Raw genomic sequence first — 12630 nt, forward strand, 5'->3', positions numbered from 1 at the left:
CCTATTCATTTTTTTTGCTGGCTAAATTGAAACAAGTCTGTATCTTATCTAAACCTTGATATATGTGCCTTTTTGATGTAGGGAAGGAAGCATGTGAATTTACAACTGAATAAACAATAACTGCTACTCATTGTCAGAAAGAAAGTCCATCTTCAATTCTGTATCTCTCATTCCTTCTTACAACAGGGAACTACCTTAACTACCTGCCCATTAAGATCTTTGGGTGAAGCTCTCCTTCATGTCCTGCCATCATCTGGGATTACATTGGTGAGTATACTGAAGAGGGTGATCTCTTTCTTTTGGGAGTTGTGTTTGGTCCCTTCTCTTTTTAATGTTTGATAGCTTGTAAAGATGGCCTTGTATTTGGCTTTTGGCAGGCCTTTCATGGTGCTTAATTTCTCCCTCCTGGATTAGTTCATGCTGGCTGGCTCCTATTACAGTGATCATTCTACATTATGATTATTAGTGTTTATTGATGTTTTATTGTTGTGATTATTATAGCTCTGTTTTGTTTTCAGTTACTTGTGAGCTGCTTTTGAGGTTTTCAGCCTGAAAAGTGACACAGAAATATTGGTATAAAAAATAAAATAAAATAACACCCCAAAATCAAATCAGCCTTGCAAAATAAATGTAATTTTTAAACTTGAATCCCACCCACAATTAATCAGCTAAAGTTTTAGTTGATTAAATCAATTAAAGTCTTCTGACATAAATTTAAAATATTTTAGCCACTGTAGCTGTGTGAACGAAAGGGTGGTTAGCATATCTGAAGGTTTACTAATCTTCAATAAGAGATTGTTGGAATCCGCCGTAAACTGTAATTTTCTTCTTTTTCCTTGTGAGAGATCATTTGTTTCCAGATCATCTTGCAACATAGTTGGTGGATAGTATTTATATCATCTCAGGCCTGGCTGCATGCAAAGATCTATCAAAATCAGATGTTTTCCTCCCCAGGGTTAAATCAAGTTTCCATCAGTCTAATTCCTAGACAGACATTGAGAACAGCTGGCATTTGCCAGTCTATATGACTGCAGCTACTGGCCTGGCCCAAGTGTTATTGTATATAAACCTGTGGTGGTAGGTTTCTGAAGCTTACAGTGTTTGTGAGCTATCTATAGGTGGAAAGTTCTTGCCCTCTAGGGTTTACTGGGCATGTCTTATCCAAAGAGGGATTTGACAGAATGCTAAGAGACTAAATATCTTAGTTATGGCTTTGTTCTCCAGTTAACAATGAGTAGCTAAAAATATCTGACTTCATTTTACTTTCTGAAGGGGAGATGCTAAACTTAGTTTTTGATTTGCCAGATCCATGAATACACAGCCAAATAATTTCACATTTTTGCCAACAACATTTCATAAAACATGTAATGAGGATAAAACATACTGTTCTGGACGTTGGGATCTTGCTGTGCTATGATGCCAGAGCATTCCCTCATCACATACAAAGCTGCCTACTGCCACTAGGCCTCACTGCACATAGACAGAGAGACAAGCAAATAGACACACACACACACACACCATTTATGCAGCTCCCCATGTTAGAGCTGTCAGATGTTCCCATTTGGACATTGCCTCATGTATCAAACTAGATGAATTTGTCCAACAATTCCTCCCTATAAACCCATAAACTATGGCTGATCAGAAGCATCAATGCAATCTTCTGCATGAATCTCATGTAGTCTACTTTTTCACTCTTCTAATATCAGATGACTGATTCATTGGTTTACTCCCCTCATTTGTAACTACACGTTCCTGATCCCAATCCAGCTTCTATCCAGCCATCTTTTTAAGCCATACAGTTTACTCTGTTATATAGTCTTATCAGAAATCTCCTAGAGGTCAGAAGATAAAAGGTTCTTGTATGCCTTGGAAAAGCAATTTGTGCCATTTAAGTGCAATATATGCATTTTATTAACTGGGAACTATTTGTCAAGCACTTCACAAGCAAGTGCTCTCCAGACTGGCAGACAGGTCAATATTGTGGCTTCCTGTGTTAGAAGCGGTACCAGATGGCATGGTGGGGCATAGATGTTAACCTGACCTCCCAGGTGTTGGAATCAGAAGAGTTGACAGGGTTTAGGGAACAGATAGACACTGCAGCAGAGGACAGTTCAGACTTCAAGGCAGAAACGAAGGCTGGAAAGGGGTAGTGCCAGGAGCAGAGAGGCAGGCAGCTGAAGAAGCCAGGGAGTCTCCCCCTCCTGCTGTGACCAGCTGCTCCCTGCTCCTGGTCTTGTAAAACTCACTGAGAAATGAAATGGACAGTGCAGAGGATGGTTGTGTGCAAGGGAGTAGCTAGCTGCTCCGGCACTTGGAGCGGTGAGGGCGGGGAGATCCACGCACGGGGGCAGGGTGGCGATCCGCCTAGGGGGCACTGTGGCAAGCTGCCCATGGAGTTTGCTTAGCGGGCGCAAGCCCCCCGCTGCTGTTTCGGGCAGCGCAGGGCCCTGAGCCACCGCATCACTCCCAGGAGAGACGCGTTCCTTGGGCACGCTGCAGGCCCTGCCCTGCGGTAAGTGCCGCCCCCCAGTGTGCCATTTTGTCACCCCAACAGGGATGACGCCCAGGGCTGACCGCACCCCCCACCCCCTTCCTACGCCCCTGGTTGTGTGCAGACACAGCCTGCAACTTTGTGGGAAAGATCCTGGAGAGGAGGAGTCCTCATGGGCACTCGCCCACTGCTTCATTGGGGCAAGACGTCCTTGAAAGAATTACTGAGACCACTAGGCCGGAGCTGTGGATTGTTTCCTTGAATAAAGAGTTAACTGCACTGGCCTCAGGTGCTGCTAGCCTATGACTGACTCCGGCCCTGACATAGATAACTTTTAAAATAGTAACAAATCGGTTAAAAAAGCATTACATACAGTGCATGTTTAGGAGTACACCTCCTATTTATGAAACTATCAGATATTCTGTAGTTGCATCTTGCACTGCAGAGCCTGCCTTGAACCAGGGGTGGACCAAATGATTTCTAAGGTCTCTTCCAAGCCCATGGTTTTTAGGTTTTCTACATTTACTCCCCATAAAATGAAATTCATCAATCTCATAATTGTGCACATTTAGCCGAGGGAGCTTGGAAATGACAAACTTTCCCTATCTTTACTGCAATTATTATACCTTTGCAAGACTTTCTGAAATAATGGGAGGTAGGGAAGGAGAAAACGTCTCTGTTCATCCTTGTGCCACTCCACCTACATTTTCAGCTCTGTCTAAAACGGCAGGAAACAAATGGTTAAAAGTTCACTTTGTTCCATTCCCAAGTTTTCTGCTTTAACCAAGTTATCTCTCACCATCCCCACCTCGGCTGTATGCAGACATTCCAAAATAAATATCAAATCAAAGGGCAGCCTTGAATTAGCTAAAAAAGGGATCATAACAAGCAGTAATTGAAGAACAGGAAAGCCAGTTAAATATTTTTATTCATAGAATGGAATCTTGTCATCCACGTTAATAACTTGAGGCAAGAATTTGAGGCTGAACGTCCTATTTGTGATGATAACATATAAGTGGATGTAACCCATTGACTGGCAGGAAAGCAGCCTTTGCCACAAACAAGGCAGTGATGCCTATTGGCCGTAGGGCTCAGGAGGACCCCTTGGGTTAAGTCAGCAGGGTACTCAGCTCTTTAGAGTAAGCTGGAGTTTAGAAAAGATCATGGCAGGGAATTCTAAAAGCCTAAAATTACAAAGCTTATAATATAGTGATAACTTCAGTGCTTAGTTAAGTAAGTGAGCTGAGCTTAAAATGTCTTCCAGGTTCTTCCTAAAGGGTGGGTACAGACAAGAGTTTTCCAGAGACATGAAGGCACTACGATAAAGTCATAATTGCTCCTGGTACACACTTCCCTTCCCTGATCAAAAGAGTGTTGCAGGTTTTTGAAGCCTGAAAAACCTGCCAGGCCTGTTTTGCTAGAGACCACTTCAGGACAGAAAATAAAAAACCTGAGTACTGTGGGCATCAGTGGCACTAACATGTGGCTTTCATGTCTCTGAGTTGGGAATGCTGCCATATGTATCCAGCAGTAAGGAGGAGGAAGAGGAGCAGGGCCAGAGCTACTAAGCAAGCCCATGGTTTTTGAACATTCAGCATTTGGCGCTTGTGCTGCATTAGCTGACATAGGGCTTATTGAACTTCCCTGTGCCTGGTGAGGGTCTGTCCATAGTATATCTCTTGCTGATTTATGTGGCAGCCCAGGCCAAAAATATACTATCCTTGTTGCTGCCTTATTTAAAGCTATACACACAGGCTTATCTTGGGCAGCAAAGTGTTCCTGTTTCCTGCAAGAGATTAACCCTGCTCAGTTTGCTCCAGAGATAGAGAGGATGCAGTGATCCACTTACTGCCTGTAGGGTGCATCATGCAGAAGATTATTTAGGAAGAGCTCAATGGAGGGAGGGGACCAAGTTCAGTGTACTGTTTGGGGCTTATCTGCACTTATCTTTGCTCAACTCTTTCCAGGCACAGTCCACGATTTAAAGCTGTGTGTCCAAGTGCCCCCAACCCAGAGCTTTCCCAGTGAAAACCCGTTCTTTAAAGCTCAATTGGAGTAAATGTCAATCCATGGAAAACCCAAATAGATTGCTCTGATTGAGCTTTAAAGAGTAGTTTTTAGATGGGAATAAAGGTAAAGGGACCCCTGATACTCAAGGCAAAAAAAAGCCCATGCTTGGACATGGAACGTTAATGCACAGACCTCTGCTTGGAAAGAGCAGTGTAAAAGGTAAGTGTGGATAAGCCCTATGAGACCTCAGTCTTCAACAAGGAAAAGAATTTGTTGGGAATCTACCAGTTAATGGGCATGCAGCCTTGAATAAGGGGATGCAGAGGATTTAACCACCACAAATCAGCATAGCATAATGCAGTACAGATTATGTGGACAGATCTATAAGGAGTGCTTGGTATGGAAGACCATTTCCAGCTCCACAGTTCTATGATTCTTCCTATGACATTCCATAGCTAAATCCAGAATGCATGTTTATAAATCAAGCAAGAGATGGGCCTTTGCAGTATAGCAACATGCCAGGAGCTCTGGAATGAAGATATGCGGCTGTGCCGTTATGTTTATTGTTAAGCATGTCCAGAATATCATTTAAATTAGGATATTCCCCCCATTTGCCTGATGCATCTGTTTTTTGTATTTATTCCCGGTAATAGTTGTCTTGCAAGGCCTAACCTGGCTTGCAAGTTTGTACAGCCCCATTGCCTTACAAGTTTGTCATTGAGAAATTCAGCTTTCTGATGTCTCCAAGCTTGCTAAGAATAAACTTAATAAATTAGTGAGCACGCTTCAAGTGCACCACCATGGGCTGCTCTGGCATTTTAATCTGACGGTGAAGCTATCCAGAGTGTTCTCTTAGCGTGTGGCCAAAGCCTGAAGTATTTGCACACGGCCGTTGTCAGTACATTGAGTGACCCCTTGTGTGCCGCTCTGTCAGGCCGAGTGAATTTATAAGAATCTTCCACTGGTGAAGGTAGCAAAGCTGTTCCTTCTAACACACTAGATGGAGTTATCTCACTTAGATCACCTTCCCCTTGTCTCGCCAATCTAGCTGATGAGAGATTATTAAACAATGCAGCTGTATTTTATGCTCTCCAGGGCTGTATATCCTATTCAATGACACACATTCTTTGCAGGTCAATTGTAAAACATGTTGGAGGAAGTTGGCACAAAAGCAATCTCTTACAAATCCAAGCAAATTGTTCTGCTTTTACGTGGCCATGTTTTATATAGAATGGCCTGTAACCTGTTAATGAAGCTCTGCCTAGGCAGTGTCATTGCAACCCAGGAGCTTTCTCATCACTGGTGAAAGAAAGGGAGGGTTAATCCCTTACAGGAAAGAGGTTCAGAGCTGAGAGGAAGTGAAATGAAACATCTGCTGCCAACAGAGTTGGTCCCTTAGCAATAATATCTTGCTTCAGCAACCCCATGGAAGAATGTCAGCACCTCTGAGCGCAGGAAAAGCCAAACAGCTTCCACTAAATAAATTGAAGATAACTCTCCAGCAGTGGCCCAGTCTTTATTTCTGCCCACAGTATGCAGGCAAATGAGAAGACAACACTGAACAAGGAGTCCACCTGGAGCATTCCCCAAGACTATGCTTCTTCCCCTCATTTTCATCATAGGCAGGGACAAAAGGTTTAAACAAAGTGGACTGGACAAAGACTGGAGGGCAATCTCACTCCAAAGCCAACCAAACGTTATAAGCCACAAAATTGTGCCTACCGTGTGGCAGTGAAGGCATTAAGGAAGTCACACTTCACTGTATTCATCATGTCTTTGAGGGGTCTGCTGGCAGAAGACAAGTTATCCTATAAGTGTAAAACAGTTATGATGAGACAGGAAGCAGCCACCTCGCTAAATCTGAGGAGCTGATCAGTGCCTGAATAGAAAACCACCTGGCCATTAGTAAGTTCCATGATGGAAGAACCACATGATATAAATGCTTTAAAATAAACAAGTAAATCGTGTAAAACGAGTGCATTACTATCAGTGTTTTCAAATCCCCATGCATTTTTAAAGACAAGGTGGTATACCTCTTAACTTTGCTGGTACAAACAAGAGTACAAACAGCATTTGTGCAGGTGACTCCAGCATGACTAGACTATAGTTCTGCTAACTTCCACAGGCAATTACAGTTCACTTTCTTCATCAGATCATAGGAATCAACTCATTCCCCATCTTTGCCTGCTCCATGAAGTTCTCGATATAGGCTAGCCTACTGTATGGATAGCTTACTGTAATTCATGCCTAGGTGCATGTGCTGCAGCTCTTAGCATCACCATAGTTTTTCCTCTAGGAATGTCTTCCTACTTTGCGTCTGCTGCTATGAAGCAGTACAGAACTGATAAGGAAGAAGGGAGGAACATGGCTGTTTCTTGCTTTCCTGCCTTTGAAAGCTTTGTGGAATTCCAGCATGTTTCTAAGGTGCTTCCATACTAGTTCCAGTGACAGATCACCCATTTTTTTCTGATGGATAATATTTCTACCAGGAACCTCCCAAAGCCCACATCACCATCAGAGTCTTCTCATCTTTCTTTTCTTCCTCTTTCCTCTTCCATGTTGCAGAGGCCTTGCACAGTTTTTAAGGAACCATAAAGCCTTTTTGTTTCTTTTATCCCCCAAAGTGATTAATGCATCCAGTTCTCCCCCAGCCAGGGATGAAGAAAATACTATTATCCCTCCATTACTCACATATTGTGTTGCAACATCTCTTTTGGTAACGTTAGATCACAAGCAATGATATTATTAAAAAATGAGAATTTTACTCTGCACACGATGAAATCCAATCTGTATTTATTGCCTTTAACCGCCAGCCTCTAGAGTCATCCAGAATAAATGTTTTGAGTTCCCTGCAGGGAAACTCTGGCTTTTGCACTCCAGACATTGTTAATTAGACTGTACCAGCCCCCCAGCCCCATGTGCATACAGCAGGGATGTGTGAGTGACATTAATGTGACATCATGTGAAGATAACGTATGCCCATGTCTTACACCTCATTATGTCATGCCATGATGGACTACCCAGAATGCCCTGAATTGGCAAGAAGATATTTTTGTGTGTGCATGTGGGAGCACAATCTTTCTGCCTTAAAGAGTTTTTGGCAAACACCTGAGCAACCTCAGCATTGTCTGCATTGCTTGTAAATAGGAAATGCCTGCCAATAGGGAAGAAGCCAAGCATCTCATCTCTTCAATGCCTTGGAAAGAGACTACAAGAGTCAGAGGTGCATGCATAGTTTTGCTAAAGAGAATTTGTGACCATAGATCCAGAAGCCACTGCTCTTATTCATAAGCGCAGTAATGTATAAAACCTCGGAGCCTGCTCTATCATATCCTGTGCATCTTCTGTCACCTCCTCATTATATCTTTATTTCACTGTATTTGATACTGTAAGCTACGGGCATGCTTTTTAAAGCAGCCAGCATGGGTCATGTCCAATAGGGTTTCTGAAGGCTAGGTCCCTATCAAAGGCAGCAGCTGGCCAGCTGCTTTCCTTAGTGATAACGAGCAGCTATACACAGCTCTCAGGACAGTGCTGTCTGCTAGCAAACTTGTGAACTCTTCAGAACGTTTGGTTGGCAGGAACCTCAGGAGTTTCACTTATTTCAATTTACTAGCTAGTTGCATGGTCAGAACTACACACAGTTGTTCCCCAATGCTCACTCTGGGATGCTGTAACTGTCATGTATACATCCCTCCCCCACCCATCATGGCAGAGAAGCACCACTACTTTCTAAACATCACTGTTTCAAATGTTAAGGCCTTTCTCTTTGAAGATCCCATATTGCAGCTGGGTTGCCAGCTTGCTTTTACTTGCACTGGCTGTTGCAGCACTGATTCACAAACACTTGGTGTTTTCCCTCCATTGCTTTATCTCCATGCCAGCAGAAGCTTCACCTGGAAAATGTCTGCAAACTGTTGAAGCCTTTGTGGTAGAACAGTAAAAAAAAGTTGGCAGCCTTAATAGTAGAGTTTCTCTTTCTTTTGACAAAAAGGGGCAAGGAAACCAAAAGGTCTGCTTCTTCCTCCGCCCACAGTCTCCTTTTATCATTTGTCCCATACTGTGGAATGTGCCAAGAGGCAGCTGGAAGCAAAACCAACTAATGCCCCTTTGCCTTCATTACCTGGGAGTTGCATATTTTATGGAACTTTGAATTAGATTAAAGGCATGTGTTCAATGTTGGCCCACACTCCTAATTCATCATGATTACTTTTTTTAGGGGGGGGGGGACCTCTCTTGTATGTTTGGTGTAATTTGCATTGTCAAACTGAAACAGAGGGAGGGGGATCCCTGCACAGACATGTCCTAAGTGCTCAGGTCCATAATTTAAGCATTGACAAAGCACATTTCAAGAATTCAAAGCACTTTACGTATACTATCTCAGTAATCTTTACAACAAGGCTGTAAGGGAAAGTCACTACAATTATATCCCCTTATTTCAGATTAAAGACTGAGCTATCATGGGTTGCCCATGCAACTAATGAATTAATAGCTGAGCAGACATATGAATTATGGAGCCTCCTGGCTCACGGCTCACATGCTTAACTTCTTTGTTGAACTATCCCCATTATGGCAAAAGTAAATGTTAATAACAATCCGTTTTACACTGGATTTGTTAAACCATAGTTTGGAGGGTTATCTGAATGCTGCCAGCATGATCTAGCAAAATGATAATATCACTACCAGCCTATAACTTGTGCAATGTTCACATACCAGGGAACCAGGCAGAGGGCCTTCTCGGTAGTGGTGCCTGCCCTATGGAATGCCCTCCCATCAGAGGTCAAGGAAATAAAGAACTATCTGACTTTTAGAAGACATCTGAAAGCAGCCCTGTTTAGGGAAGTTTTTAACGCTTGCTGTTTTATTGTGGTTTTAATATTCTGTTGGGAGCTTCCCAGAGTGGCTTGGGAAACCCAGCCAGATGGGTGTGGTATAAATAAATTATTATTATTATACCTCAAGGGGTATGCTAGCCTGAGTTGTACTATTGGGATTTGCCTCTGAGCCATTATTTGGGAAGGGGTAATACACAATTCTGCATCACCTTTTATTTTATTTCTTTTTACTGAAAGAGAACAATTGTTCAAATGCAAAATTAAGATCTGAGACATTACTCAAGGAGCTCTAAAAATGAACATCCAAAATAGCTTGAGAGTGAAGTGGAATGGAAAAATCAGCAGGAAGAAGGGCAAATCAGGGTGCAAAATTGGTAGGAGGAAGAAGAAGCGTTAACTGTGAGCATGAGGTCAGAATGGTGCCATCTTGGATTTCTGTCAGCACACAGTTTTTGTAGTAATTTGCAGCTGTCAACCTCTGTCTTTTCAAAATGGCATTATTTGAACTGTGATAATGCAGGTAGTAGCCAACAGTTCCATGATGTCTGTTTTTGCTGATATTGCAGACCAGCTGCATGTTAAAGCAACTTCTACGTAGCAATGACCCACAATAAACCTGTACTGTAGGCAAGTCCTGACTTTGAAATCCAAAATTTGCAGGGTAGATAGCAGCAGTAGACAAGGAGTCTGAGTCCTGCTGTCACATAGGGCCACCCATGCAATGAACTTCCTGTTTTCTGTTGGACCTAGATTCAGCCAAACAGAATGTACACCAGATATGTTACAGCATGATTTACGGCCAGGAATTTAATAATTGCCTTTGGGTCTACCTGTCCTCGCCTGGAGCAACTGAGGGCTTTGGTTTGTACAGTTGCATCATTCTGCTGTTGCAAGCAGGCTTGAGAAGAAACAGCCATGGAAAAATCCCATAACATTCCACAGTTGGCCCAACCAGGCGCTATCAAAGCATTGCCCCCACTGCCTTCAGCTTTGAATCTTAATCCAATAGCTTTACAGGAATTTTCTAGCATAGGCTGGGGAAGTGTGGGGTGCGGGGGGTATGTGTCTCTGTGCACCAAGGCTTTGGTGAGCAAAGTCTTGTCCGTGGGATCTGTGGGTAAGGCAGTTATCTCTAACGGAGGAGTCTGTTTGGTACAGTCTGCCTCAGTCTCTGGGGGCTCCAATACCTAGGATTTGTGGTTCCAAGTGTGTGTTATCAGGGTCAATCCAGGCATTCCTATTACCTGTGACCATCAGTGTTCCTTTAGGATAGTGCTTCAGCTTATCTTAGGCTCTGCTTATTACCGCTCTGTTCACCCATTTGCAATTGCTCTTTCAGTCACGTAGAGAAAATTACGTCTTCCTGTGGCCCTGGCATGTCACACACCATTGCTGATCTGGAAAAGGTACATCATAAACAAGTCATGTGTCCCTTGGACTTGGCAACAGGCAGGGATGGGGTTAGGTTTTGTTGCTTGTGAGTTAAGAACTTTTTCAACGGGGTGGATCAGTTTATTTGTTTTGATTCATACATTGGGCCTGGCCAGTCATTGCACTTGAAGGTGGAGAGCAGTTTAGTTCTAGTTGTTTTTCACCATCCCATCTAGCATGTGCTATGCATGCTAGTTTTGACCAGGATGAGTATTAATTGATCAGCATTTTATCCTATAGGTCTTGCATGGGACATGTGTGAGGAAATTTGGCCACAGACCCAGGTATACATAAGTGGCAGCCCTGGCTTCCTTCACTGGCATGCTAACTTACCATGTGCAGGAGTCTAGCATAAGGATCTATATAATAAATAAATATATATGATAAGGTCTCACAATGCCTACTCTGATCTGATAACTCATTTGTCCATGTATTGTATTGTATTAATAAATCATTTCAGGACTAGATCTGAGAAGCATGTCATCTCAACCAGACTGATTATTGAATATAGAGAACACAGGAAACGGCCATAAATAGGAAAGGCCCAGCTGATTTGAAGCATATGATGCTCTACTAGTGGGGCTTGGGTGGTATCCTAGTCATTAAATAATTTTACAGAGGCAATGACAGTCCTCAGTATCTTGTCAGTGACTGCTGGCTCTGTGCCAACTCTGGAAACTATTTGTATTATTGCATTTTTTGAAACTGCAAAAGTCCTTACAATGCCTTTTTTTTAGTCCTTAAAACAGGCTAGTGAGAACAAAAAATACATTTCTTATTCAATGCAATTAATCAAATCTGTATTTCATTCAGGATTCAAATCCAGGCCTGCTAGGCCCAAGTCAGGGCTCAATTTAGATGAAGAGAGGCCCTAGGCTACTCCACGTGTGAGGCCCCTCCCCATCCCCCACCCTCACAACTAGAAAGAAATGGAAGTGTTATAAACAAAATTGAGTGAAGCCAAGGATGATGATGGATATTTAAAATTCTGCAATTCACAATTTCTCCTCTAAAGGAAATAAGATATTATTGTTAAATACCATGGTGATTTTAAAAAATGCATAAAATTAAAACTGAAAAACGCTTGCAATAACTGAACTTTGTATACTTTTTGTGGCCTGGGCAGGCTGGGTTATATACCTGCTGGGATTGACAAGGCATCTGACCCTCACCTGAATCTCATAACTCTCCTGATGAGTTCTTTGGTCTGCCCACCAGATCAAAAGTAATCAATTTGAATCTAGAATTTAAATTCTCAAAACTTTCTTATCTGTTAATTCGAGCAAGTAAACTACTGCTCTCACTTCATTACAAACAGTATTTCTACCTGCAACACACTTGAGCAAACCTGCTCCTCTTCCTTTCACAGATATTTTGTTGCCATTTGCAACTGTAGCAGCCTCTGATTAGTTATCATTTAACTCGGGGGGGGGGGGATTAGCATCAGACATCATGGAAGTTGCCAAATCAATTAACCAACTAGAAAGATTACTGTTAATAGACCAGTTTTCCTATAACTTGATATTGCTGGATAGTTTTGATGAACTGCAAAAGCATTTTTAGTTTGCTTTCTGTTGCCACCCTGGAACTTTTCTTTATTAGTGCCACTTTGTTTTATTTGATTCATTGCAAATGAAGGAAAACAACTTTTCTGCTTGTATATGTTGATAATATAATTTTGGTTACTGAGGACAAACAAGATTGTACAAAAACAAGATTGGGTGCAGGCCTGGCCAGGACATAGGCTCCCTGACTGTGATAAAGGTGACCTGTGTGTGTGCTTGCTTGCTTGATTAAAAGCTGTTGGAAACTTCAGGGTCCCTGCTCTCCCTTCTTATGGTCTTTGTACTGAACCTGGAGACT

At 42.5% G+C, this 12630-nt stretch overlaps 1 protein-coding gene across 2 annotated transcripts in view; it reads left to right on the forward strand.

The window, feature by feature from the left end:
• Window positions 1-212: 212 nt before the first annotated feature.
• MYOCD (myocardin) overlaps window positions 213-12630 on the forward strand; it is a 215121-nt gene continuing 202703 nt past the window's right edge. Inside the window, exon 1 of one of the 2 annotated variants that reach the window (XM_083597693.1) lies at window positions 213-267. The gene's annotated coding sequence lies outside the window, so the exon portion shown is untranslated. The remainder of the gene's footprint in view (window positions 268-12630) is intronic. The other variant, XM_083597698.1, reaches the window with a different exon arrangement.

Source organism: Podarcis filfolensis (genome assembly GCF_964270895.1).
Source record: "Podarcis filfolensis genome assembly, chromosome: 2".
Classification (NCBI taxonomy): Eukaryota; Metazoa; Chordata; class Lepidosauria; order Squamata; family Lacertidae; genus Podarcis; species Podarcis filfolensis.